The following is a 26,740-nucleotide window of genomic DNA, read 5'->3' on the forward strand; positions in this document are numbered from 1 at the left end:
TGGCTTGTCACCCTGGTGATGTCGTCTTGTGCTGGCTGATCACCCTGGTGATGCCGTCCTGTGCTGGCTGGTCACCCTGGCAATGATGTTCTGTGCTGGCTGGTCACCCTGGCGATGTCGTCCTGTGCTGGCTGGTCACCCTGGTGATGTCATCCTGTGCTGGCTGGTCACCCTGGCAATGCCATTCTGTGCTGGCTGGTCACCCTGGCAATGTCGCCCTGTGCTGGCTGGTCACCCTGGCAATGCCATTCTGTGCTGGCTGGTCACCCTGGCAATGTCGTCCTGTGCTGGCTGGTCAACCTTGCAATGCCATTCTCTGCTGGCTGGTCACCCTGGCGATGTCGTCCTGAGCTGGCTGTTCACCCTGGTGATGTCGTCCTGTGCTGGCTGGTTACCCTGATGATGTCGTCCTGTGCTGGCTGGTCACCCTGGCAATGCCATTCTGTGCTGGCTGGTCACCCTGGCGATGTCATCCTGTGCTGGCTGGTCACCTTGATAAGTCGTCCTCTGCTTGCTGGTCACCCTGATGATGTCGTCCTGTGCTGGCTGGTCACCCTGGCGATGTCATCCTGTGCTGGCTGGTCACCTTGATAAGTCGTCCTCTGCTTGGTGGTCACCCTGATGATGTCGTCCTGTGCTGGCTGGTCACCCTGACGATGTCGTCCTGTACTGGCTGGTCACCCAGGCTATGCCATTATTTGTTGGCTGGTCACCCTGGCGATGTCGTCCTGTGCTGGCTTGTCACCCTGGTGATGTCGTCTTGTGCTGGCTGATCACCCTGGTGATGCCGTCCTGTGCTGGCTGGTCACCCTGGCAATGACGTTCTGTGCTGGCTGGTCACCCTGGCGATGTTGTCCTGTGCTGGCTGGTCACCCTGGTGATGTCATCCTGTGCTGGCTGGTCACCCTGGCAATGCCATTCTGTGCTGGCTGGTCACCTTGGCAATGTCGCCCTGTGCTGGCTGGTCACCCTGGCAATGCCATTCTGTGCTGGCTGGTCACCCTGGCAATGTCGTCCTGTGCTGGATAGTCAACCTGGCAATGCCATTCTCTGCTGGCTGGTCGCCCTGGCGATGTCGTCCTGAGCTGGCTGTTCACCCTGGTGATGTCGTCCTGAGCTGGCTGGTTACCCTGATGATGTCGTCCTGTGCTGGCTGGTCACCCTGGCAATGCCATTCTGTGCTGGCTGGTCACCCTGGCGATGTCATCCTGTGCTGGCTGGTCACCCTGATAAGTCGTCCTCTACTTGCTGGTCACCCTGATGATGTCGTCCTGTGCTGGCTGGTCACCCTGATGATGTTGTCCTGTGCTGGCTGGTCACCCAGGCTATGCCATTATTTGCTGGCTGGTCACCCTGGCGATGTCGTCCTGTGCTGGCTTGTCACCCTGGTGATGTCGTCTTGTGCTGGCTGATCACCCTGGTGATGCCGTCCTGTGCTGGCTGGTCACCCTGGTGATTTCGTTTTGTGCTGGCTGGTCACTCTGGTGATGTTGTTCAGTGCTGGCTGGTCACCCTGGCAATGCCGTCCTGTGCTGGCTGGTCACCCTGGTGATGTCGTTTTGTGCAGGCTGGTCACCCTGGTGATGCCATCTTGTGCTGCCTGGTCACCCTGGTGATGTTGTCCTGTGCAGGCTGGTCACGCTGGTGATGCCATCTTGTGCTGGCTGGTCACCCTGGTCATGTCGTCCTGTGCTGGCTGGTCACCCTGGCAATGCCGTCCTGTGCTGGCTGGTCACCCTGGCAATGCCGTCCTGTGCTGGCTGGTCACCCTGGTGATGTCGTCCTGTGCTGTGTGGTCATCCTGGTGATGTCGTCCTGTGCTGGCTGGTCACCCTGGTGATGTCGTCCTGTGCTGGCTAGTTACACTGGCGATGTCGTCTTGTGCTGGCTGGTCACCCTGGCGATGTCGTCCTGTGCTGGCTGGTCACCCTGGCGATGTCGTCCTGTGCTGACTGGTCACCCTGGCGATGTCGTCCTGTGCTGGCTGGTCACCCTGGTGATGTTGTCCTGTGCTGGCTGGTCACCCTGGCGATATTGTTGTCTGCTTGCTGGTCACCCTGGTGATGTCGTCATGTGCTGGCTGGTCACCCTGGTGATGTTGTCCTGTGCTGGCTGGTCACCCTGGCGATGTCATCCTGTGCTGGCTGGTCACCCTGGCAATGCCGTCCTGTGCTGGCTGGTCACCCTGGCAATGCTGTTCTGTGCTGGCTGGTCACCCTGGCGATGCCGTCCTGTGCTGGCTGGTCACCCTGGCAATGCTGTTCTGTCCTGGCTGGTCACCCTGGCTATGCCGTCCTGTGCTGGCCGGTCACCATGGCATTGACGTTCTGTGCTGGCTGGTCACCCTGGCGATGTCGTCCTGTGCTCGCTGGTCACCCTGGTGATGTCATCCTATGCTGGCTGGTCACCCTGGCAATGCCATTCTGTGCTGGCTGGTCACCCTGGCGATGCCGTCCTGTGCTGGCTGGTCACCCTTGCAATGTTGTTCTGTCCTGGCTGGTCACCCTGGCTATGCCGTCCTGTGCTGGCCGGTCACCCTGGCATTGACGTTCTGTGCTGGCTGGTCACCCTGGCGATGTCGTCCTGTGCTCGCTGGTCACCCTGGTGATGTCATCCTATGCTGGCTGGTCACCCTGGCAATGCCATTCTGTGCTGGCTGGTCACCCTGGCGATGTCGTCCCGTGCTGGCTGGTTACCCTGGCGATGTCGCCCTGTGCTGGCTGGTCACCCTGGTGATGTGGTCTTGTGCTGGCTGGTCACCCTGGCGATGCCATTTGTGCTGGCTGGTCACCCTGGTGATTTCGTTTTGTGCTGGCTGGTCACACTGGCGATGTCGTCCTGTGCTGGCTGGTCATCCTGGTGATGTCATCCTGTGCTGGCTGATCACCCTGACCATGTCGTCCTGTGCTGGCTGGTCACCCTGGCGATGCCATTCTGCGCTGGCTGGTCACCCTGGCGATGTCATCCCGTGCTGGCTGGTCACCCTGGCAATGCCATTCTGTGCTGGCTGGTCACCCTGGTGATGCCATTCTGTGCTGGCTGGTCACTCTGGCGATGTCGTCCTGTGCTGGCTGGTCACCCTGGAGATGCCGTCCTTTGCTGGCTGGTCACCCTGGCGATGTCGTCCTGTGCTGGCTGGTCACCCTGGCGATGCCGTCTTGTGCTGGCTGGTCACCCTGGTAATGCTGTTCTGTGCTGGCTGGTCACCCTGGCGATGCCGTCCTGTGTTGGCTGGTCACCCTGGCAATGACGTTCTGTGCTGGCTGGTCACCCTGGCGATGTCGTCCTGTGCTGGCTGGTCACCCTGGTGATGTCATCCTGTGCTGGCTGGTCACCCTGGCAATGCCATTCTGTGCTGGCTGGTCACCCTGGCAATGTCGCCCTGTGCTGGCTGGTCACCCTGGCAATGCCATTCTGTGCTGGCTGGTCACCCTGGCAATGTCGTCCTGTGCTGGCTGGTCAACCTGGCAATGCCATTCTCTGCTGGCTGGTCACCCTGGCGATGTCGTCCTGAGATGGCTGTTCACCCTGGTGATGTCGTCCTGTGCTGGCTGGTTACCCTGATGATGTCGTCCTGTGCTGGCTGGTCACCCTGGCAATGCCATTCTGTGCTGGCTGGTCACCCTGGCGATGTCATCCTGTGCTGGCTGGTCACCTTGATAAGTCGTCCTCTGCTTGCTGGTCACCCTGATGATGTCGTCCTGTGCTGGCTGGTCACCCTGACGATGTCGTCCTGTACTGGCTGGTCACCCAGGCTATGCAATTATTTGCTGGCTGGTAACCCTGGCGATGTCGTCCTGTGCTGGCTTGTCACCCTGGTGATGTCGTCTTGTGCTGGCTGATCACCCTGGTGATGCCGTCCTGTGCTGGCTGGTCACCCTGGCAATGATGTTCTGTGCTGGCTGGTCACCCTGGCGATGTCGTCCTGTGCTGGCTGGTCACCCTGGTGATGTCATCCTGTGCTGGCTGGTCACCCTGGCAATGCCATTCTGTGCTGGCTGGTCACCCTGGCAATGTCGCCCTGTGCTGGCTGGTCACCCTGGCAATGCCATTCTGTGCTGGCTGGTCACCCTGGCAATGTCGTCCTGTGCTGGATAGTCAACCTGGCAATGCCATTCTCTGCTGGCTGGTCGCCCTGGCGATGTCGTCCTGAGCTGGCTGTTCACCCTGGTGATGTCGTCCTGTGCTGGCTGGTTACCCTGATGATGTCGTCCTGTGCTGGCTGGTCACCCTGGCAATGCCATTCTGTGCTGGCTGGTCACCCTGGTGATGTCATCCTGTGCTGGCTGGTCACCCTGGCAATGCCATTCTGTGCTGGCTGGTCACCCTGGCAATGTCGCCCTGTGCTGGCTGGTCACCCTGGCAATGCCATTCTGTGCTGGCTGGTCACCCTGGCAATGTCGTCCTGTGCTGGCTGGTCAACCTGGCAATGCCATTCTCTGCTGGCTGGTCACCCTGGCGATGTCGTCCTGAGCTGGCTGTTCACCCTGGTGATGTCGTCCTGTGCTGGCTGGTTACCCTGATGATGTCGTCCTGTGCTGGCTGGTCACCCTGGCAATGCCATTCTGTGCTGGCTGGTCACCCTGGCGATGTCATCCTGTGCTGGCTGGTCACCTTGATCAGTCGTCCTCTGCTTGCTGGTCACCCTGATGATGTTGTCCTGTGCTGGCTGGTCACCCTGACGATGTCGTCCTGTACTGGCTGGTCACCCAGGCTATGCCATTATTTGCTGGCTGGTCACCCTGGCGATGTCGTCCTGTGCTGGCTTGTCACCCTGGTGATGTCGTCTTGTGCTGGCTGATCACCCTGGTGATGCCGTCCTGTGCTGGCTGGTCACCTTGGCAATGATGTTCTGTGCTGGCTGGTCACCCTGGCGATGTCGTCCTGTGCTGGCTGGTCACCCTGGTGATGTCATCCTGTGCTGGCTGGTCACCCTGGCAATGCCATTCTGTGCTGGCTGGTCACCCTGGCAATGTCGCCCTGTGCTGGCTGGTCACCCTGGCAATGCCATTCTGTGCTGGCTGGTCACCCTGGCAATGTCGTCCTGTGCTGGATAGTCAACCTGGCAATGCCATTCTCTGCTGGCTGGTCGCCCTGGCGATGTCGTCCTGAGCTGGCTGTTCACCCTGGTGATGTCGTCCTGAGCTGGCTGGTTACCCTGATGATGTCGTCCTGTGCTGGCTGGTCACCCTGGCAATGCCATTCTGTGCTGGCTGGTCACCCTGGCGATGTCATCCTGTGCTGGCTGGTCACCCTGGTAAGTCGTCCTCTACTTGCTGGTCACCCTGATGATGTCGTCCTGTGCTGGCTGGTCACCCTGACGATGTTGTCCTGTGCTGGCTGGTCACCCAGGCTATGCCATTATTTGCTGGCTGGTCACCCTGGCGATGTCGTCCTGTGCTGGCTTGTCACCCTGGTGATGTAGTCCTTTGCTGGCTGATCACCCTGGTGATGCTGTCCTGTGCTGGCTGGTCACCCTGGTGATTTCGTTTTGTGCTGGCTGGTCACTCTGGTGATGTTGTTCTGTGCTGGCTGGTCACCCTGGCAATGCCGTCCTGTGCTGGCTGGTCACCCTGGTGATGTCGTTTTGTGCAGGCTGGTCACCCTGGTGATGCCATCTTGTGCTGCCTGGTCACCCTGGTGATGTTGTCCTGTGCAGGCTGGTCACGCTGGTGATGCCATCTTGTGCTGGCTGGTCACCCTGGTCATGTCGTCCTGTGCTGGCTGGTCACCCTGGCAATGCCGTCCTGTGCTGGCTGGTCACCCTGGCAATGCCGTCCTGTGCTGGCTGGTCACCCTGGTGATGTCGTCTTGTGCTGTGTGGTCATCCTGGTGATGTCATCCTGTGCTGGCTGGTCACCCTGGTGATGTCGTCCTGTGCTGTCTAGTTACCCTGGCGATGTCGTCTTGTGCTGGCTGGTCACCCTGGCAATGTCGTCCTGTGCTGGCTGGTCACCCTGGCGATGTCGTCCTGTGCTGGCTGGTCACCCTGGCGATGTCGTCCTGTGCTGGCTGGTCACCCTGGCGATGTCGTCCTGTGCTGGCTGGTCACCCTGGTGATGTTGTCCTGTGCTGGCTGGTCACCCTGGCGATATTGTTGTCTGCTTGCTGGTCACCCTGGTGATGTCGTCCGGTGCTGGCTGGTCACCCTGGTGATGTTGTCCTGTGCTGGCTGGTCACCCTGGCGATGTCATCCTGTGCTGGCTGGTCACCCTGGCAATGCCGTCCTGTGCTGGCTGGTCACCCTGGCAATGCTGTTCTGTGCTGGCTGGTCACCCTGGCGATGCCGTTTTGTGCTGGCTGGTCACCCTGGCAATGCTGTTCTGTGCTGGCTGGTCACCCTGGCGATGCCGTCCTGTGCTGGCTGGTGACGTTGGCGATGACGTTCTGTGCTGGCTGGTCACCCTGGTGATGTCATCCTGTGCTGGCTGGTCACCCTGGCAATGCCATTCTGTGCTGGCTGATCACCCTGACAATGTCGCCCTGTGCTGGCTGGTCACCCTGGCAATGCCATTCTGTGCTGGCTGGTCACCCTGGCAATGTCGTCCTGTGCTGGCTGATCAACCTGGCAATGCCATTCTGTGCTGGCTGGTCATCCTGGCGATGTCGTCCTGGCTGGCTGTTCACCCTGGTGATGTCGTCCTGTGCTGGCTGGTCACCCTGATGATGTCGTCCTGTGCTGGCTGGTCACCCTGGCAATGCCATTTTGTGCTGGCTGGTCACCCTGGCGATGTCATCCTGTGCTGGCTGGTCACCCTGATAAGTCGTCCTCTGCTTGCTGGTCACCCTGATGATGCCGTCCTGTGCTGGCTGGTCACCCTGACGATGTCGTCCTGTGCTGGCTGATCACCCTGACAATGTCGTCTTGTGCTGGCTGATCACCCTGGTGATGCCGTCCTGTGCTGGCTGGTCACCCTGGTGATGTCGTTTTGTGCTGGCTGGTCACCCTGGTGATGCCATCTTGTGCTGGCTGGTCACCCTGGTGATGTTGTCCTGTGCAGGCTGGTCACCCTGGTAATGCCATCTTGTGCTGGCTGGTCACCCTGGTGATGGCGTCCTGTACTGGCTGGTCACCCTGGCAATGCCGTCCTGTGCTGGCTGGTCACCCTGGTGATGTCGTTTTGTGCTGGCTAGTCACCCTGGTGATGCCATCTTGTGCTGGATGGTCACCCTGGTGATGTTGTCCTGTGCAGGCTGGTCACCCTAGCAATGCCGTTCTGTGCTGGCTGGTCACCCTGACAATGTCATCCTGTGCTGGCTGGTCACCCTGGTGATGTCGTACTGTGCTGTGTGGTCATCCTGGCGATGTCATCCTGTGCTGGCTGGTCATCCTGGTGATGTCATCCCATGCTGGCTGGTCACCCTGGTCAGGGCATTGCCAGCAGCTGGCTGATGGTGTAATGGTTAAGGGCTCTGCCTCTGACACAGGAGACCAGGGTTCGAATCTCGGCTCTGACTGTTCAGTAAGCCAGCACTAATTCAGTAGGAGACCTTTGGCAAGTCTCCCTTACACTGCTACTGCCAATAGAGCGCGCCCTAGTGGCTGCTGCTCTGCTCTGGCGCTTTGAGTCCGCAAGGAGAAAAGCGCAATATAAATGTTATTTGTCTTGTCTTGTCTTGATGTCGTCCTGTGCTGGCTAGTCACCCTGGCGATGTCGTCTTGTGCTGGCTGGTCACCCTGGCGATGTTGTCTTGTGCTGGCTGGTCACCCTGGCGATGTCGTCCTGTGCTGGCTGGTCACCCTGGCGATGTCAACCTGTGCTGGCTGGTCACCCTGGCAATGCCGTCCTGTGCTCGCTGGTCACCCTGGCAATGCTGTTCTGTGCTGGCTGGTCACCCTGGCGATGCCGTCTTGTGCTGGCTGGTCACCCTGGCAATGCTGTTCTGTGCTGGCTGGTCACCCTGGCGATGCCGTCCTGTGCTGGCTGGTAACCTTGGCGATGACGTTCTGTGCTGGCTGGTCACCCTGGTGATGTCATCCTGTGCTGGCTGGTCACCCTGGCAATGCCATTCTGTGCTGGCTGATCACCCTGACAATGTCGCCCTGTGCTGGCTGGTCACCCTGGCAATGCCATTCTGTGCTGGCTGGTCACCCTGGCAATGTCGTCCTGTGCTGGCTGATCAACCTGGCAATGCCATTCTGTGCTGGCTGGTCATCCTGGCGATGTCATCCTGGCTGGCTGGTCACCCTGGTGATGTCGTCCTGTGCTGGCTGGTCACCCTGATGATGTCGTCCTGTGCTGGCTGGTCACCCTGGCAATGCCATTCTGTGCTGGCTGGTCACCCTGGCGATGTCATCCTGTGCTGGCTGGTCACCCTGATAAGTCGTCCTCTGCTTGCTGGTCACCCTGATGATGCCGCCCTGTGCTGGCTGGTCACCCTGACGATGTCGTCCTGTGCTGGCTGATCACCCTGACAATGTCGTCTTGTGCTGGCTGATCACCCTGGTGATGCCGTCCTGTGCTGGCTGGTCACCCTGGTGATGTCGTTTTGTGCTGGCTGGTCACCCTGGTGATGCCATCTTGTGCTGGCTGGTCACCCTGGTGATGTTGTCCTGTGCAGGCTGGTCACCCTGGTGATGCCATCTTGTGCTGGCTGGTCACCCTGGTGATGGCGTCCTGTACTGGCTGGTCACCCTGGCAATGCCGTCCTGTGCTGGCTGGTCACCCTGGTGATGTCGTTTTGTGCTGGCTAGTCACCCTGGTGATGCCATCTTGTGCTGGCTGGTCACCCTGGTGATGTTGTCCTGTGCAGGCTGGTCACCCTAGCAATGCCGTTCTGTGCTGGCTGGTCACCCTGACAATGTCATCCTGTGCTGGCTGGTCACCCTGGTGATGTCGTACTGTGCTGTGTGATCATCCTGGCGATGTCATCCTGTGCTGGCTGGTCATCCTGGTGATGTCGTCCTATGCTGGCTGGTCACCCTGGTGATGTCGTCCTGTTCTGGCTAGTCACCCTGGCGATGTCGTCTTGTGCTGGCTGGTCACCCTGGCGATGTTGTCTTGTGCTGGCTGGTCACCCTGGCGATGTTGTCCTGTGCTGGCTGGTCACCCTGGAGATGTCGTCCTGTGCTGGCTGGTCACCCTGGCGATGTCATCCTGTGCTGGCTGGTCACCCTGGCGATTTCATCCTGTGCTGGCTTGTCACCATAATGATATCGTCCTGTGCTGGCAGGTCACCCTGGCAATGCCAGTCTGTGCTGGCTAGTCACCTTGGCTAAATCCTGTGCTGGCTGGTCACCCTGGCGGTGTCGTTTATGTGCTGGCTAGCCATCCTTGCGATGCTGTACTGTGCTGGCACTTTCTGTATGAGCAGGGATATGTCACTGCTGCCACCTTCTAGCCTTCTGCTCTTTTTCCTGTACATTATTAGAGCTAGCTTTTTATAATTAGAACACAGCAGCCACCGATAGGTTGAGGCAGGTCGTAGGCTGAAAATATTGGTAACTTACATATTAGCCAGGTGTCAGCAGAGCTTCTAGGTAGAGAATATTTGTGTGACTGGCAATGCCGTGCTGTCCTGGCTGCCTCCTAGTTGGCTGGCTGCAGGGGAAGCCCAGTGGCTGTCTGCTTGTGCTGCTGGTACAGAACTCTGTTAGGAAGCTGTGGCACTGGGCAGGTTTTGAAAATGGCACCTGAGTGGAGGACATTCTGTTGGTGGGCGGGTCTAACGGTGACTGACAGTGTGCATGAGCAGAGGGTGAAGCTACGCCAACCCCCTGCCTATAATCTATAGTCTACGCCTTCTGCCAGATGCAATTGGGCAGGGAACAAACAGTGTTGTAACAAATAGCGGCAGTGTGCGGGACCCAGGAGAAGCACGAGGCTGGCTCGCTTGCTGAGAGTGGGATACAAGGGCAACAATGGCGGCGCCCACATCCCGAAACCGTTCGCATTCACTGCTGTTGTTCTGAAAAAATGCATTGGGGCATCACGTTCAGGGCACTTTTGTGAGCACCCCAAAACAATATTCGGGGCACCATGGTAATAGATAGTAGCAGTGCCCCGGATCTAACCCCCCTAACAACCCGCCTGGCAAGCATGCAGATCAGGTGCTCTGACTGGATTAGCTTCATGTTTGACTTTGGTGTGTGATTCAGACACTACTGCAGCCAAATAGATCAGCAGGACTGCCAGGCAACTGGTATTATTTAAAGTGTACTTGAGACAGTAGTGGGGGGGGGGGGGGAATTCAGGCATACCTGGGGCTTCCTTCAGCCCCCTTAAAAGACATCCAAGGTGAGGGGGATACCATTACACTTGATTGGCTGTAAACGGTGTAAAATAGTTGATTGGCTGACAGTCTGTAGACGATGTAAAATTAGGGATGCTCATTCGGATTCTGCGGAAATGCAATTTCCGAAATTCCGATCGGAAATTGCATTTCCGCATCGGAATGCGGAAATCGGTAATGCAAGTGCTGTAGGTGGATTTCCGCCGGAAATCGCGGAAATTTCCGCCGGAAATCGCGGAAATTCCACCCGACTTTAACATTGATTTTCTCAAAAACTATAAGGTCTTTTTGAAAACTTTTTTTTGCATCTTGTTTACAAGATTCAGTTTAATAAACCCTGAAACTCTGCATCTGCCCATTTTCTGCATTTTACATTACAGTAAAAATCCGCCGACTTTACTGGTTAATAGCAAAGCCCCCGTAAGTCCTAGAAACACCACATTTTCAGGGTTTATTAAACAGAATCTTGTGAACAAGATGCAAAAAAAAAAGTTTTCAAAAAGACCTTATAGTTTTTGAGAAAATCAATGTTAAAGTCGGGTGGAATTTCCGCGATTTCCGGCGGAAATTCCGCATTGGAATGCGGAAATTGGTAGCGGAAAGCGGAATCGGTAATTGGCATTCCGACCATCCCTATGTAAAATAGCAGATTGTTGGCTGGGGTGAGCGTTTGCTTCTCTTGTGTTTTGATTTTTTCCCCACGATCCAGTGTTGGAAGTATTTGACATTTCTGTGTGTGTATAAAGTTACTGACGGGGATCTTTGTGTGTGCAGCACCAGCATAAAACTTAAGAAAATATGGACACGAAACAACACCAGGTTATAATAAGGGAAGTCAGGCAAAAACAGCAATCTGTCCAAATGGTTTTCAGTTAACTGCATAAAGTCATTTCTCAGGACGTGAACAAAAGATTCCTCCGCAGGACGTCTCTTAAAAATGTCACTTGGGGCCCCTATAAAAAGCCAAACCATGGGCGTAGCAGTCACCCCTGCGACCCCTGCCATTACAGGGGGGCCCAGGGTTTTGGGGGGTCCTCCTCCTCCCTCTCCCCAACCACAAGTCTAGCCAGTTAGCATCCCTGTTTGCTCTCAAAAAACATGTGCAGGGAAGTGTATATATTTTTCCTGCTTCCAGACACTGCTTCACATGCTTCAGCGGCCAGAAGTGCTCTGAGCCCTACAGCCATGGAATAGCGATCACGGATGTACATTGCCGGGCCAGTGCTTGCACAGTAGTGCACAACCTCGCCAACCGGTCTAGAAGTAAGGGGGCTTTTGCACAGTAACAGAGGGGGGCGGAGGTGAACGTTTCTGCAAATTCACTTGCCTCTTAGGTAGCCCTTTAACCACTTCCCTACACTTGTCACAGTTCAGCTCAGCTCTGATTACTTTGGCAATGACTTTATAAATAATTATCACAACTAAAAGATCTATATATTGTTTTATTAATTAATGGCTAACTTAGTTAGGTTCAAGCAAGCCAAAAGTAAAATCGCAGCTGTTATTCACCCAACCACAAAGGAGCGCATAACTCACCCCAGTAAAATTGCAGAAGCATTTAGTGATTTTTACAGCCAGCTATATAATCTCAAAAATGATCCCAATACCCCTCAACCATCAGAACAAAGTATAATAGCTTTCTTAGATTCCATCAAGCTCCCACAGATCCCACCTGATAAACTGCAAATTCTTAATAAACCCTTCACCAGCGAGGAAATTAAGAAAACAATACAAGTATTAAAACTAAATAAAGCACCTGGGCCTGCTGGCTTCAATAATGAGTATTATAAACACTTCAGCCCAGAATTACTTCCACATCTCACCCAACTATTTAACGACTTTGCAATTCCTCCGAAGTTGCTAGATCCTAGAAGCGACTATTTCCCTAACACCCGAATCGCATAGAGACTGTGAAAACCCTGCAAGCTATAGACCTATCTCCCTGAAGACACCAAACTATACGCAAAACTTCTTGCAGTTAGGATAATGAAAATTACCCCTCCCTGCTACTACCTGACCAGGTAGGCTTTACCTTAATAATGGCAGTATTTGTATAGCGCCTTTCTCCTGTCGGACTCAAAGCGCTTGCGAGGCAGCCACCAGAGCGCACTCAGTAGGCAGTAGCAGTGTTAAGGAGACTTGCCCAAGAAACTCCTTACTGAAATAGGTGCTGGCTTACTGAACAGGCAGAGCCGAGATTTGAACCCAGGTCTCCCGTGTCAGAGGCAGAGCCCTTAACCATTACACTTTCCAGCCACAGCCTTAGGCAGACAGGCTCCAGATGCGACCAGGAGAATGATCAACATCGTGAGAACGCTCGAGCTCGGTCGGAGGTCTTCTCTGCTCCTGGCATTGGATGTAGAGAAGGCCTTCGACAGAGTACACTGGGGTTTTTTACACCATACCTTGTGGAGGTTCGGCTTTCAGGGATTTATATTGTCAGCAATATTAGCACTTTACACTTGTCTCTCAGCTAAAGTTAGACAGAGGCACCAGGCAGGTTAAAATGATCTAAAAACAACTAAAAAGGAGGAGTACAGGTGGACTTACCTCCTGAAATGATGGACAATCGAGATTGTTCAAATCGCAAATAACAATTTATTTTGGAGCAACGCGTTTCGCAGGTATAACCCGCTTCATCAGGCAGGGAGTGCAAGCTCAAAAAGGTCCAATAGTGGCAATGCACCTCTGGCTTGCACTCCTTGCCTGATAAAGCAGGTTATACCTGCGAAACGCGTTGCGGAGTGACAAAATAAATTGTTATTTGTGATTTGAACAATCTCGATTGTCCATCATTTCAGGAGGTAAGTCCACCTGTACTCCTCCTTTTTAGTTGTTTTTAGATCATTTTAACCTGCCTGGCGCCTCTGTCCAAATTTGCACAGTATATAGTCCGCCTTGGGTGGAGGGGACTTTCCCCTTCTTTCTATCTACAGAGAGCGACTTATTAAACCTGAGTGGGGTCAGGTTCTAATGGTCCCCACTTGCATTTCAAGTGGTTGCCTATGTGGTAACCCGTGTTTGTGAGTATATCCACATCTGTTAATTATTTTGCCAACAATTGCGAGACTTACTGCACCATATTGGGCTCTCGGTTTTTCTTTTTTGTTTCAAGTGCTCAGCTAAAGTTAATGCAGCTGGATTTCTGTGAAAAAGTTTCCAGATATCGAATGACACTCATATGTGTGAGCAGGGCCGGCCTTAGGTTTCACAGCGCCCTGAGCGAAATCTGATTTTTGTGCCCCCCCCCCCTTCATCTGCTTCGTGCGTGCCCACACACTTACGCATGCATGTGCACACACACACACAGGCCCATATGCAATTCAACTTCTCTCCTGAGTTAACTCCTAGGATAGTGGTTCCCAACCTTTCTGAAGTCATGACACATCATTCCAAATGCTCAGATCTCCGTGACGCATCACATATGTATAATAGAAAAAAATATTAATAACCACAAAATGGAGTGAAAGAGTGCATTATCCTGAATACAATAAAAAAATGAAGGCTAGAACCTTTCAGGAATATTAATAAAAACAATCAGTGGGACAGTTAGCCCCCCCAATTTGGAATGATAGCATAGCACTGACAATTAGCACCACACGTTATTGCCCCAGCGTGCCCCCCCCCCCCCCCCCAAAAAAAAACACCATCAGACTCAGTATAGGTAGGTAGCCAGGTATAGGTGCCCCAAGTATAGGATCTCATGTGTAAGGTTCCCTCAATATAGGTAGCCAAGCATTGGTTCTCCCAGTATAGAAAGTCTCCCCCCATAGGTAGCCAGGCTTAGGTGCCTCCAGTATAGGTAGCCAGGTGTTGGTGCCTTCAGTATAGGTAGCCAGGAGTAGATGCACTCCCTCAGTATAGGTAGCCAGCTATAGTTGCCCCCAATATAGGAAGTCAGGTGTAGGTGCTCTCAGTATAGTTAGCCAGCTACAGGTGCCCCCTTTGGAAGCCGGCGCCCTGAGCGACCGATCAGGTCGCTCATATCAAAGGCCGGCTATGTGTGTGAGTTAGGCGACACAATGGACGTAATGTGTGAGGAGGAGGAGGATGATGAAGTACCTGCTGTTGGTGCAGTTTATGAGGTGTCTGAGGCAAGTGAAGCTGGGCAGGATGATTATGATGATTATGATGATACGGATACCACGTGGGTTCCCGATAGAGGAGATGAACAGGGGGACAGTTCAGAGGGGGAGTCAGAGAGAAGTAGGAGGAGATTATTTCCTGTAAGAAGCAGGGGGAGCTCGTCGTCAGAAACAGCTGGGGGCAGTGTCCGGCGCCATGTATCGCCACCTATGTACAGCCAGCCAACATGCCCTTCAACGTCAGCTGCTGAGGCCACCATAGTGCCATCACCCCAGGGGGGCTCAGCAGTGTGGACATTTTTTAATGTGTCTGCCTCAGATCGGAGCAATGTCATCTGTACTCTCTGCCTCCAAAAATTGAGCCGTGGAAAGGCCAACACCCACGTAGGGACAAGTGCCTTACGAAGGCACATGGAGAAAAGGCACAAACTGCAATGGGAAGAGCACCTGAGCAAAAGCGCGTCCAGTGAAAAATGGCGCCAGCTAAATAATGGCGCCCCATTCTGCCCGATATATGTTTAAAACGATATTTATCGGTTTAAAGGTTAAAATAGTGCAGACCTTTTGAACGAAATTTATCGTTTTAAAATATTTTTTTTAATCCTGCCTGAACGATATTTATCGTTTTAACCCCTGCTTTGCTGCCATTTGGAAAATATCTGCCCGCCGGCTTTAATGTTTAATAGTAAAGCCCCCTTAAAAGCTAAAAACACCAAATTTGCAGGGAATGTTAAGAAGAAAATTGTAAACAAGAGGAATTTTTTTTTTTTCAAAAAGACCTTATAGTTTTTGAGAAAATCGATTTTGAATATTCTTCTTCTGACCGTGAGAAAATTAAACGCCCGCCGACTTTAGCAGTTAATAGCAAAGCCCCTTTAAATGCCAGAAACACCAAATGATAGGGAATGTTAAGAAGAATAGTGGGAACACGAAGAAAAAAAAATTGTTCAAAAAGACCTTATAGTTTTTGAGAAAATCGATTTTAAATCTTCAAAGAGGAAAATTTATCTATTTTAATTGCGTACTGACATTTCAGCGGCAGAAACAATCCCCGCCGACTTTAGCAGTTAATAGCAAAGTCCCCTTAAATCCTAGCAACACCAAATTTGCAGGATATGTTAAAAAGATACTGGGAAACAATATTTAAAAAAAAAATTGGAAAATTTTATTTATTTTTTTTTTAAATTTAAATTTTTGGGTTACATTTTTTGAAAAAAATGACGTGGGGTCCCCCCTCCCGAGCCTCTGTAACCCTTTGTCTCCCATGCAGGCTGGGATAGCCAGAATGCGGAGCCCCGGCCGACTGGGGCTTCGCACCCTGAGCTATAATAGCCCGCATGGTCCATTGTATGGGGGGGCTTCGGGGGGGAGGGGCGGCCAAGCCTTCCCCTTCCCCCCTGGAGCCCTTGTCCAATCCATGGACAAGGGGCTCTTCCCCACCTCCGGTGCCCCAGGAGGAGGTGGGGGCGACGACTCCCTGGGGGGGGGGGGGGGTCATGGTGGCATCTGGGAGTCCCCTTTAAGAAGGGGAACCCAGATGCCTGCCCCCCTCCCAGGAGAAATGAGTATAGGGGTGCAAAGTACCCCTTACCCATTTCCATAAAGGGTTAAATGAAATAAAAACACAACAACGAGAAAAGTCCTTTAATGTTCTAAATTAACCAGAAATACTTACCTTTACCTTTAAGAAAAAATTGCATTCTACTTTCTTCACTATTTAAATATATTGCCATCTGTGATGAATTTCAGAATGTAAATCAGGGTGAGGAACAATTTTACAATGGGCAAGCGCTAACTGAATCATTAATGAATGAATATTGTAAAAAAAAAGAAGCAAGCTTACGTTATTGCCACTACAGGTCCTCTTTAAGTATTTATCAGGTTGAATCTTCGGTCTCTGCCAGTTCATAATATGGTGACGTTTTTTTCCCCATGGTTCCGTGTTGGAAGTATTTGACATTTCCTTTTGTGTATAAAGTTACTGACAGCAATCTTTGTGTGTGCAGCACCAGCGTAAAACTTAAGAAAATATAGACACAAAACAATGCCAGGTTATTCTAAGGGAAGTCATGCAACAACAACAACCTGTCATAATGGGTTTTCAGTTAGCTACATAATGCAATTTCACCGGACACGCCTTTCAAAAATGTCACTTGGTGCCCCAATAAAAAGGCAGCAGAACCTTGTGATGTTTTCTTACACCGTCTCAGGAGAAGCGTTCTCCAGGACATCTTCTTCACATATAGATTTGAAAAATAGCAACCAAAGAACTTAAAAGACAGAGCTGATATAAAGTCTTCCTGGGAGGGATTATCAGAGACGGATTGTCCCTCTTCAATCTGAGAGAGTCGCATGTGTGATCTGTGGGATGCTAACATTTATTATTGAAGATTAGACACTCTGAACATATTTGGCAAACCTGAGTTTGGAATAAAGCAAAATGCCTTGGCGTTATCTCCATTTTAGTTTCTTGATTGGGATATTTGCTGGCACGGTAAGTCTCCCATGTTTAAGATGCTTTAAAGGGAACCTGAAGCAAGAGGAATATGAAGGCTGACATATTTATCTACCAGTACACATTGCCTGGCTGTCCTGCTGATCCTCTGCCTCTAATGCTGGGTACACACGATGCAATTTCCCTCTCCGGTCGACGGGTGATCAGACAGGGAGTTGCAACATATGTACATGTCCAAAGTGCATCCAATCAATAAAGCAATCGATTTTCCAATGCTAAGTGCAGGAAATCGACCGCTTTATCGATCTGATATGTTGGATATAATGGCCCGATTCCCACGGGCAAGAAATTGTATCGTGTGTACTAGGCCTTAGTGCCATGTCCTATTAAAGGTGATAAGTAGCTTACAGATGCGAGCTACTAATCACCTTGCCATCGTGCGAGTATTACTGGCAAATCCGTTTGCCTATTTCAGGGGCGCCTCTAGCCTTCTTGTCACTCCAGGCAAGAAATCCTGTGGCGCCCCCCCCCCCCCATAAAAATAAAACAAAAATCATATACATTATAGAACACTTCACACATGATATAAGCCATCAGAGAAGGATAACTATGAAACGGGGCCCTGGGCAAGATAACACTTTGCCCTCCACTGATGGTTACCTGGCTCATTTAGTTAGATTTGGTGGGGACTAGCAACCACCAGGCCCCTAAACTCTCTCTAGACCCTAGGCAGCTGCCTAAGTTTACCTTGTGGATGATCAGCATTGTATGCCATACAGCACATGCTGCCAGTATGCACCTCAAATAAATACAACACCCACACTACAAGTTCCAATGTCAGTCACATTGCAAGATTGGATTATCAAGCAAGACATTCTTCCTTTCAGAATAATTTTTCACAAACCTTATGAGATATGCAGATATGTTACCACCTGTTGGGGTAGGACTGGAGTGGGTATATCATGACATTGAAGGGCTGATATGGTAAGGTGGTTTAAGGCACAGTGTACACCGAGCGGTTTTAGCAGCGATCCGCCAACCACATCTGTCTGTGAAAACGCTTGGCTAATGTATTTCAATGGGATGATGCACACCAGCGGTTTGAGGTTTTTAGCAAACCGCAAACGTGCCTCCTGCTGCACATTTGCTGTTTGCAGAAGCGATTCTGCCTCAATGTAAAGTATAGGAAAAATGCTAAGGGCCCATTCACACTAGAAATCGCTAAACGCTGACGCAAAACGCTGAGCGTTTTTCTGGCGTTTTTTCCTAGCGATTTTTCACTGTATAGAGAGCGTTTTTCCAGCGATTAGCGTTTTGCGATTTCTAGTTCAATTCAAATACTTTTATTGAAACGCTAATCTAGTGTTGGGCGAACAGTGTTCGCCACTGTTCGGGTTCTGCAGAACATCACCCTGTTCGGGTGATGTTCGAGTTCGGCCGAACACCTGGTGGTGTTCGGCCAAACTGTTCGGGGTTCGCCGAACTACTGAATGCATGGCCGAACAGGGCCCCTGTTCGGCCGAACAGGGCCCTGTTCGGCCGAATACTGCCCCCCATGGGGTCGCAGGCATAAGGGGGGAGCATGCCCCGATCGCGGGGGGGTCGGAAATTCCCCCCACCCCCTCCGCTAGCGCTCCCCCCTCTGCCCGCTTCCCCATACAAAAAGTTTGAAACAAGTTCAATAGTACCTGGGCTGGTGGCACTGGCTGGCAGTGGAGTGAGGAGGAGGAGGAGTCCGAGTAGCAGAGTGACGTTGAGGCCGGGCAGCGGGCGGTTCAGCGCTAGTACCCTTGTGGTACTTCCGCCCTTTCTCTGACCTCACGTCCTCTGCATACGAGGGTACGCATCACGCGTACCCTCGTATGCGTCATCACGCAGAGGACGTGAGGTCAGAGAAAGGGCGGAAGTACCACAAGGGTACTAGCGCTGAACCGCTCGCTGCCCGGCCTCAACGTCACTCTGCTACTCGGACTCCTCCTCCTCCTCACTCCACTGCCAGCCAGTGCCACCAGCCCAGGTACTATTGAACTTGTTTCAAACTTTTTGTATGGGGAAGCGGGCAGAGGGGGGAGCGCTAGCGGAGGGGGTGGGGGGAATTTCCGACCCCCCCCGCGACCGGGGCATGCTCCCCCCTTATGCCTGCGACCCCATGGGGCCCCCAAAATGGGCATGTTCGGGGGTCCCATTGACTCCCATTGAGTTCGGCGTTCGGGCCGAACATGCCGAACATCTGGCCCATGTTCGGCCTGTTCGGCCCGAACCCGAACATCCAGGTGTTCGCCCAACACTACGCTAATCGCTCCAGAATCGCTCAGAAAACGCTGCATGCAACGCGTTTGCATTTCAGCAAATCGCTAAACGCTTAGATGAGAACACTTCCATACACTTTCATTGTGCACACGTTTTTCAAATCGCTAGCGATTTTCAGCGAAGCTGAAATCGCTCTGAAAACGCACAAGTGTGAATGGGCCCTAACCGCTCTGAAAAAACGCTAGATCAGAGCAGTTTTCCAGGCGTTTTTGCTACAGAAGCTGTTCAGTAACAGCTTTTACTGTAACAAGATTTGTAATCTGCTTCACATAAACGCTCAGCATGTTTAGAAAATGTCTCTAAACATGCCTAGAATCGCTCTGAAATCTGCTCCAAAAACCGCTAGCGTTTTGAGGATCTGCTAGCGGTTTTGGTGTGCACTGGGCCTAATGGTTTGATTCATAATCCATTCTGGAGATAAGCACAGTGTGTTTGTAGTGTGATACAAGAGAAGAGAAGTAGAATGGAGGGAGGAAGGGTAGTAGAGGGTCAGAATTGATGACATGGATGAGCAGATATCTATGAGTAGAATAGAGGCTCAGTGGGTACCACTACTGCATTTTAGTGCTGAGTCCTAGGCTTGAACATTGGCCAGGGCAAAATCTGCATGGAGTTTGTGTCTTCAGACACTTCAGACATTTCCTGCATCCTAAAAAACATACTAATAAGTCAACTGGTTTACCCCAAAACAATCCTATATTGAAAATATTAGACTATAACTGTGGTAGGGATTAGATTGTGAGCTCCTCTGAGGACAGTCAGTGACATGACTCTGTAAAGTGCTGCAGGAGATGTCAGTGCTATATAAATACATAATAATAATATGGTAGGACATTATTCTATAACTACGGTAGGGTTAGATTGTGAGCTACTCTGAGGACAGTCAGTGACATGACTATGTACTCTGTAATGTGCTGCAGAAGATGTCAATGCTATATAAATACATAATAATAATATGGTAGGACATTAGACTATGACTATGGTTGGATTAGATTGTGAGCTACTCTGAGGACAGTCAGTGACATGACTATGTACTCTGTAAAGTGCTGCAGAATGTCAGTGCCATATGAATACATAATAATAATATGGTAGGACATTACAGTTTGACTATAGTAGGGATTAAATTGTAAGCTCCAGTGAGCAGTCAGTGACATGACTATGTACTCTGTAAAGTGCTGAAGATGTCAGTGCTACATAAATACACAATAATAGTTCCAAATGCTACTGGCTCCCCTGAAGAGTGCTCAGACTAGAACATTGTTCCCCAAGTAGCAGTTGTTTGGTCAGAGAGACAGTGGGAGAGGGAGCATGAGCAGAGGGTGAGGGCAAGCAAAGTTAAGCTCCACACTCACCAGTGACTGCAACAACACAGGAAGATGGATCCAGCGAGGTGTCCCCTCATGACAAGCGTCCAGCGATTCATCTTCCTGCCAGCGGGTATGCGAGATGTCACGTGACATTACAGGACGGGCGCGAACGAGAAGTCAAGCGACCGCAGTACTTTACGGGGTGTCGTCAAGGATCTTAAAGATCCGGTCCTCAGTGACGGTCACTTTTCACCACACAACGCTAAGGGATGTCACGACATCGTGTAAATGACTACTTGTCGCTCAAAAAAAAAAATGAATGGACATCGGGAAAATCGTTGGGAAAATCGTGAGGTGGGTACATAGCATTAGTGAGAGGGCAAACAGACAGCATTAATGGAAATACATTATTATGCTATCTTCAATTATAAGTAGTGATGGATGTAATTACACACATTGCTTACATGTCCATTATCATTGTTTGAGCTTTAGATGCTGCCCTCCTATTCACTCTCTCACAATGAAAGACAAAACCTGCAACCCCCACTGTGTCCATTACACACTTCAAACACTGTCCTTGAGAACTCAGGGAGAAGTGCAAGCTGTGTGTCCCAGTCAGAGGGAGAGAGCATCAGATGCAGGGGCGTAGCAATAGGGGGTGCAGAGGTTGCGACCGCATCGGGGCCCTTGGACCAGAGGGGCTCTGAATGGCCCTCCCTCAACTGCAGTATTAGCTCTCTATTGGTCCTGTGCTCATAATAATCACTTCTACAGATACTTTGAATAGTGGTAATCATTAACAAGCTGTTCCCCATCCCCTTCTTGCACCTCTGACACTGTAATTGCCATTGGCAGGGATTGCCATGTATAGAGTGCTTGGGGGTAATCAGTAACAAGCTGTTCCCCATCCTCTTCTTGCAGCTCTGACACTGTAGTTGCCATTGGCAGGGATTGCTATGTATAGAGTGGTTGGGGGTAATCAGTAACAAGCTGCTCCCCATCCCCTTCTTGCACCTCTGACACTGTAGTTACCATTGGCAGGGATTGCTATGTATAGAGTGCTTGGGGGTAATCAGTAACACGCTGCTCCCCATCCCCTTCTTGTACCTCTGACACTGTAGTTGCCATTGGCAGGGATTGCTATGTATAGAGTGCTTGGGGGTAATCAGTAACAAGCTGCTCCCCATCCCCTTCTTGCACCTCTGACACTGTAGTTGCCATTGGCAGGGATTGCTATGTATAGAGTGCTTGGGGGTAATCAGTAACATGCTGTTCCCCATCCCCTTCTTGTACCTCTGACACTGTAGTTGCCATTGGCAGGGATTGCTATGTATAGAGTGCTTGGGGGTAATCAGTAACAAGCTGCTCCCCACCCCTTCTTGCACCTCTGACACTGTAGTTGCCATTGGCAGGGATTGCTATGTATAGAGTGCTTGGGGGTAATCAGTAACAAGCTGCTCCCCATCCCCTTCTTGCTCCTCTGACACTGTAGTTGCCATTGGCAGGGATTGCTATGTACAGAGTGCTTGGGGGTAATCAGTAACAAGCTGCTCCCCATCCCCTTCTTGTACCTCTGACACTGTAGTTGCCATTGGCAGGGATTGCTATGTATAGAGTGCTTGGGGGGTAATCAGTAACAAGCTGTTCCCCATCCCCTTCTTGCACCTCTGACACTGTAGTTGCCATTGGCAGGGATTCCTATGTATAGAGTGCTTGGGGGTAATCAGTAACAAGCTGTTCCCCACCCCCTTCTTGCACCTCTGACACTGTAGTTGCCATTGGCAGGGATTGCTATGTACAGAGTGCTTGGGGGTAATCAGTAACAAGCTGCTCCCCATCCCCTTCTTGTACCTCTGACACTGTAGTTGCCATTGGCAGGGATTGCTATGTATAGAGTGCTTGGGGGGTAATCAGTAACAAGCTGTTCCCCATCCCCTTCTTGCACCTCTGACACTGTAGTTGCCATTGGCAGGGATTCCTATGTATAGAGTGCTTGGGGGTAATCAGTAACAAGCTGTTCCCCACCCCCTTCTTGCACCTCTGACACTGTAGTTGCCATTGGCAGGGATTGCTATGTATAGAGTGCTTGGGGGTAATCAGTAACAAGCTGTTCCCCACCCCCTTCTTGTACCTCTGACACTGTAGTTGCCATTGGCAGGGATTGCTATGTATAGAGTGCTTGGGGGTAATCAGTAACAAGCTGCTCCTCATCCCCTTCTTGCACCTCTGACACTGTAGTTGCCATTGGCAGGGATTGCTATGTATAGAGTGCTTGGGGGTAATCAGTAACAAGCTGCCCCCCATCCCCTTCTTGCTCCTCTGACACTGTAGTTGCCATTGGCAGGGATTGCTATGTATAGAGTGCTTGGGGGTAATCAGTAACAAGCTGTTCCCCATCCCCTTCTTGCACCTCTGACACTGTAGTTGCCATTGGCAGGGATTGCTATGTATAGAGTGCTTGGGGGGTAATCAGTAACAAGCTGCTCCCCATCCCCTTCTTGCACCTCTGACACTGTAGTTGCCATTGGCAGGTTTTGGTGCGCCGTATCAATTGTTATGTATAGAGTGCTTGGGGGCCCCATGCAAAACTTGCACCGGGGCCCACAACTCCTTAGCTACGCCACTGATCAGATGATCCTACCGCTCCATAGCTAGTCATGGCTGGAGAGCGTCCTGACATCTAGACATGCAGGACATTCTAGCAGAGCACACAGGCTGTCTGCAGAGTTTACTGTTTGTTTGTTTGTCTTGCTCGCTCTGCAGACTCAGTAACATTTGGGGGTAGGGCGCTGTCACCTCTGTACACTGAATAGTGCATGTTGGATTATTCTGGCTCTGTACATATTAACAAGCTGACACATCATTGCATTCCAGCGGTTCTGGAGGTGTGTTTAGCTTCTAAGGGTACAATGGTTAATTTGCATATATTCAGCAGTGGTGCTCTGGGAGACATCTCAAGCTCACTCCAACCTGAATTATCGCAAATTCTTTCTGTTTTAGGAAAGCAAACTTTTGTTTTTCTTAACATCTTAGTAAGGGGGCTTTTAGGACCATTGTAGTCCCTTACACACCCCAATGAGTTCTGGGTCACCATGAGCTTGCTGGTTAGTCTGTGCCTCTCGGATTTACAAGCCCTACTCCATAGAGCCAAATTAATCCATGCCATGCACTGATGAGGATCAAACAATCCGAAACAGTCTGTATGCATGTTGGATTATTATGGCTCTGTACATATTAACAAGCTGACACATCATTGCATTCCAGCAGTTCTGGAGGTGTGTTTAGCTTCTAAGGGTAGAATGGTTAATTTGCATATATTCAGCAGTGGTGCTCTGGGAGACATCTCGAGCTCACTCCAACCTGAATTATTGCAAATTCTTTCTGTTTTAGGAAAGCAAACTTTTGTTTCACTGAATAGTGAGGGACTGTCTCCAATCTTTCTATGAATCCTTATTAGATGCATTCCTAAAAACACTTGTAAGAGTAGAACAGAGTAACCAGGCAGCTCAGGGTGACCCAAACTACTAGGAATGTATAGGGGGATAAAAGGAACCAAAAAGCCCTCCTACTAAAAAAGCAAAGCTAGGTGTAATTGCCTTCTTAAAACAGAGAGTAGAAAACTTTCTCTACATACCCTTAAACGGCAGTCAGTCACTCAGGCTCAGAAAGGTGGGGGCAGAGAACAGTTATAAACCAGACACCTTCTTCTTAGGGAGTATCTATAAATCTGAACTCTGAATGATTCTTTATCCCTGACTTAGCAGAATGCTATTTGTGAAAAGAGCAGAGTATCCAAGCAGCGCAGGGGGACCCAAGCTACTAGGAATGTATAGGGAGATAAAAGTTACCAAAATGCCCTCTTAGGCCTAGTGCACACCAGAGCGGTTCGGCTGCAGTTTGCGATCCGCTTGCGGGTGCGGATCCGCTAGGGTAATGTATTTCAATGGGCTGGTGCACACCAGAGCGGGAGGCGTTTTGCAGAAACACATACTCCCGGGCTGCTGCAGATTTTGGATTGCGGATGCGTTTCTGCCTCAATGTTAAGTATAGGAAAAACGCAAACCGCTCTGAAAAACGGCACTTCAGAGCGGTTTGCCAGGCGCTTTTTGTTACAGTAGCTGTTCAGTAACAGCTTTACTGTAACAATACATGAAATCTACTATACCAAAACCGCTTCACAAAACTGCAAAACGCTAGCTGAAACGCTGCAGAAAAATAAGAAAAAGCGTTTCAAAATCTGCTAGCATTTTGCGGATCTGCTAGCGGTTTTTGGTGTGCACTAGGCCTACCTAAAAAAGCAAAGCTTGGTGTAATTTGCCTTCTTAAAACAGAAGGAAATCTATTTCTCTCCAGTCCCTTACAACGGTCTTTCAGGACAGGAATTTTTATTCCCCCTTGGACTGACAGTAATTTATTGCGCCTTCCCCATCAAAGCCCGCTCCAAGCCGCTGCCTGGGTGGTCAGTAGGTTAAGGCGCCCCTGGCCTGTTTCCTCGTGATGGCTAATCATTAGGGAGCATAACTCAGGTGAAACGATGTTCCCTTTTATCAGGCGATGCGGAGCGAGGCAGTACCCAGTAGTGCTGTCCTTCAGCCCCACGGCCTTGCTCCCCACACATGCGCGCACCCGCCACCATCTGCATCTGGGGGGCTCCTTTGATAAAGAGACCCCCAGAGCTTCCCGTTGGGCTGCCACACATCTCCGAAGCCCCTCACAGCTGCACCGGTCACCCGCCAGTAAATTAACCTATTTCCGATAGACATCGGCCACGGCTCTCCCGACGCCGTAGTTACAGTGTATCTCTCGCAGCAAAGCATCTTTGAAGCTCCTGCCGGGCTCCCCATTGGTTCACTGTCTGGACCATTTTCATTGGAAGCTTCAAAGATGCTTTGCTAGGGCTCTGATAGAAAGTAATTACAGTGACAGAGACACTGAAATGACAGTGTCGGGACTTGTGGCGAGAGGTGCCGGTGTTTAGCTGTTTAGCAGTGGTAGGTAAATTACTGGCTGGGAATCGGTGCAGCTGTGGGGGGCTTCGGAGATATGCGACAGCTCGTTTGGGAGCTCTGGGGACTCTTTATTAAAAGAGACCCCCAGATGCAACGGTGACGACTGCTTTAGACCTGCGCTTTGCAGGTCTAAGCTAACGCTCACGTCTGACCGGAAGCATATAGTGAGATAGAGGGTGAAAAGAACTGGCTGGGTGATAATATCACCAAGGCGAGTTCTTTTCCACCAGGGGGGTGTTAAATTATATTGGATTAGGCGATGGGAGAATCGTCTAATTTAAGAACTCAGACATCTTCAGCGTAAACGCTGTCAAGTTCAGCAATAGGATATGGCCCTAATACTTTTTGCTATAGCCCCTGAACAAGCATGCAGATCAGATGTTTCTGACTGAATTATACCAGAAACAAGTATGCAGCTATTCCAGCCACACTTCAGACACTACTGCAGCCAGAGGGATCAGCAGGACTGCCAGGCAACTGGTATTGCTTAAAAGGAAATAAATATGGCAGCCTCCATGGCCCTCATTTCAGGTGACCTTTAAGACAATCAGAAGACTTCTTTATTTTTTGTTTCGGTTGTATAAAGATTTTGCTTACGTGTTGCGAAAAAAAAGACCCTATTCAATACGATAACTGAGTACGTTCAGTGGAGCCTAATGTGCAGTAGTTTCTTTGTGATGTAGTTAGCAGGGTAAAACAAGTATCCTGGATCTAAATGAGCTTTGTGTTTACCTTTATGACAATATTAAAAGAAAGAAATTAGCCGACTTTATTTAACATGAGTTCAGAGTGTTGTTATTACCGTTCTTTGATGGACATCAGAATTATCCTACCTAAGAAAAGGCCAGGAATCTGCGTCCCTGGTCTCGGTCCATGTCACGTGACCATTGTGCAGACCTGGATCCGTGGCCGTTGCCAGGCATGTGAATGGCTTTGAACACGCAGGCAGGCGTGGACATGCCCGAGGTTGTTCTTGGGCACATGTCCTGCATGCGTGGCTGACTGTTAATCTAGTACCTGTTTTTGAAATGGGCCTAATTGACTAGTATAGGCCCAATTTGCAATTAACTCTTTCTCCTGAGTTTTCTCCTAGGTGATATTGTCACAAAATGCTTTTTAATCCACTAGCAAGCAAGAAAATACTCAAAATAAGTTTGATGGCACTTTTTCAATTATAACATGCTTATAAGTTAATTCAACCTCTTATGGATCCTGGGCTTAAACCCCCCCTAGTGACCAGGCTATTTTTTATAAATTAGGCCACTGCAGCTTTAAGGCCTCGCTGCAGGGCCGTACAACTCACCACACAAGTGATTCCCCCCTTTCTGCCCACCAACAGAG

Source organism: Hyperolius riggenbachi, chromosome 11 (genome assembly GCF_040937935.1).
Source record: "Hyperolius riggenbachi isolate aHypRig1 chromosome 11, aHypRig1.pri, whole genome shotgun sequence".
Taxonomy (NCBI): domain Eukaryota; kingdom Metazoa; phylum Chordata; class Amphibia; order Anura; family Hyperoliidae; genus Hyperolius; species Hyperolius riggenbachi.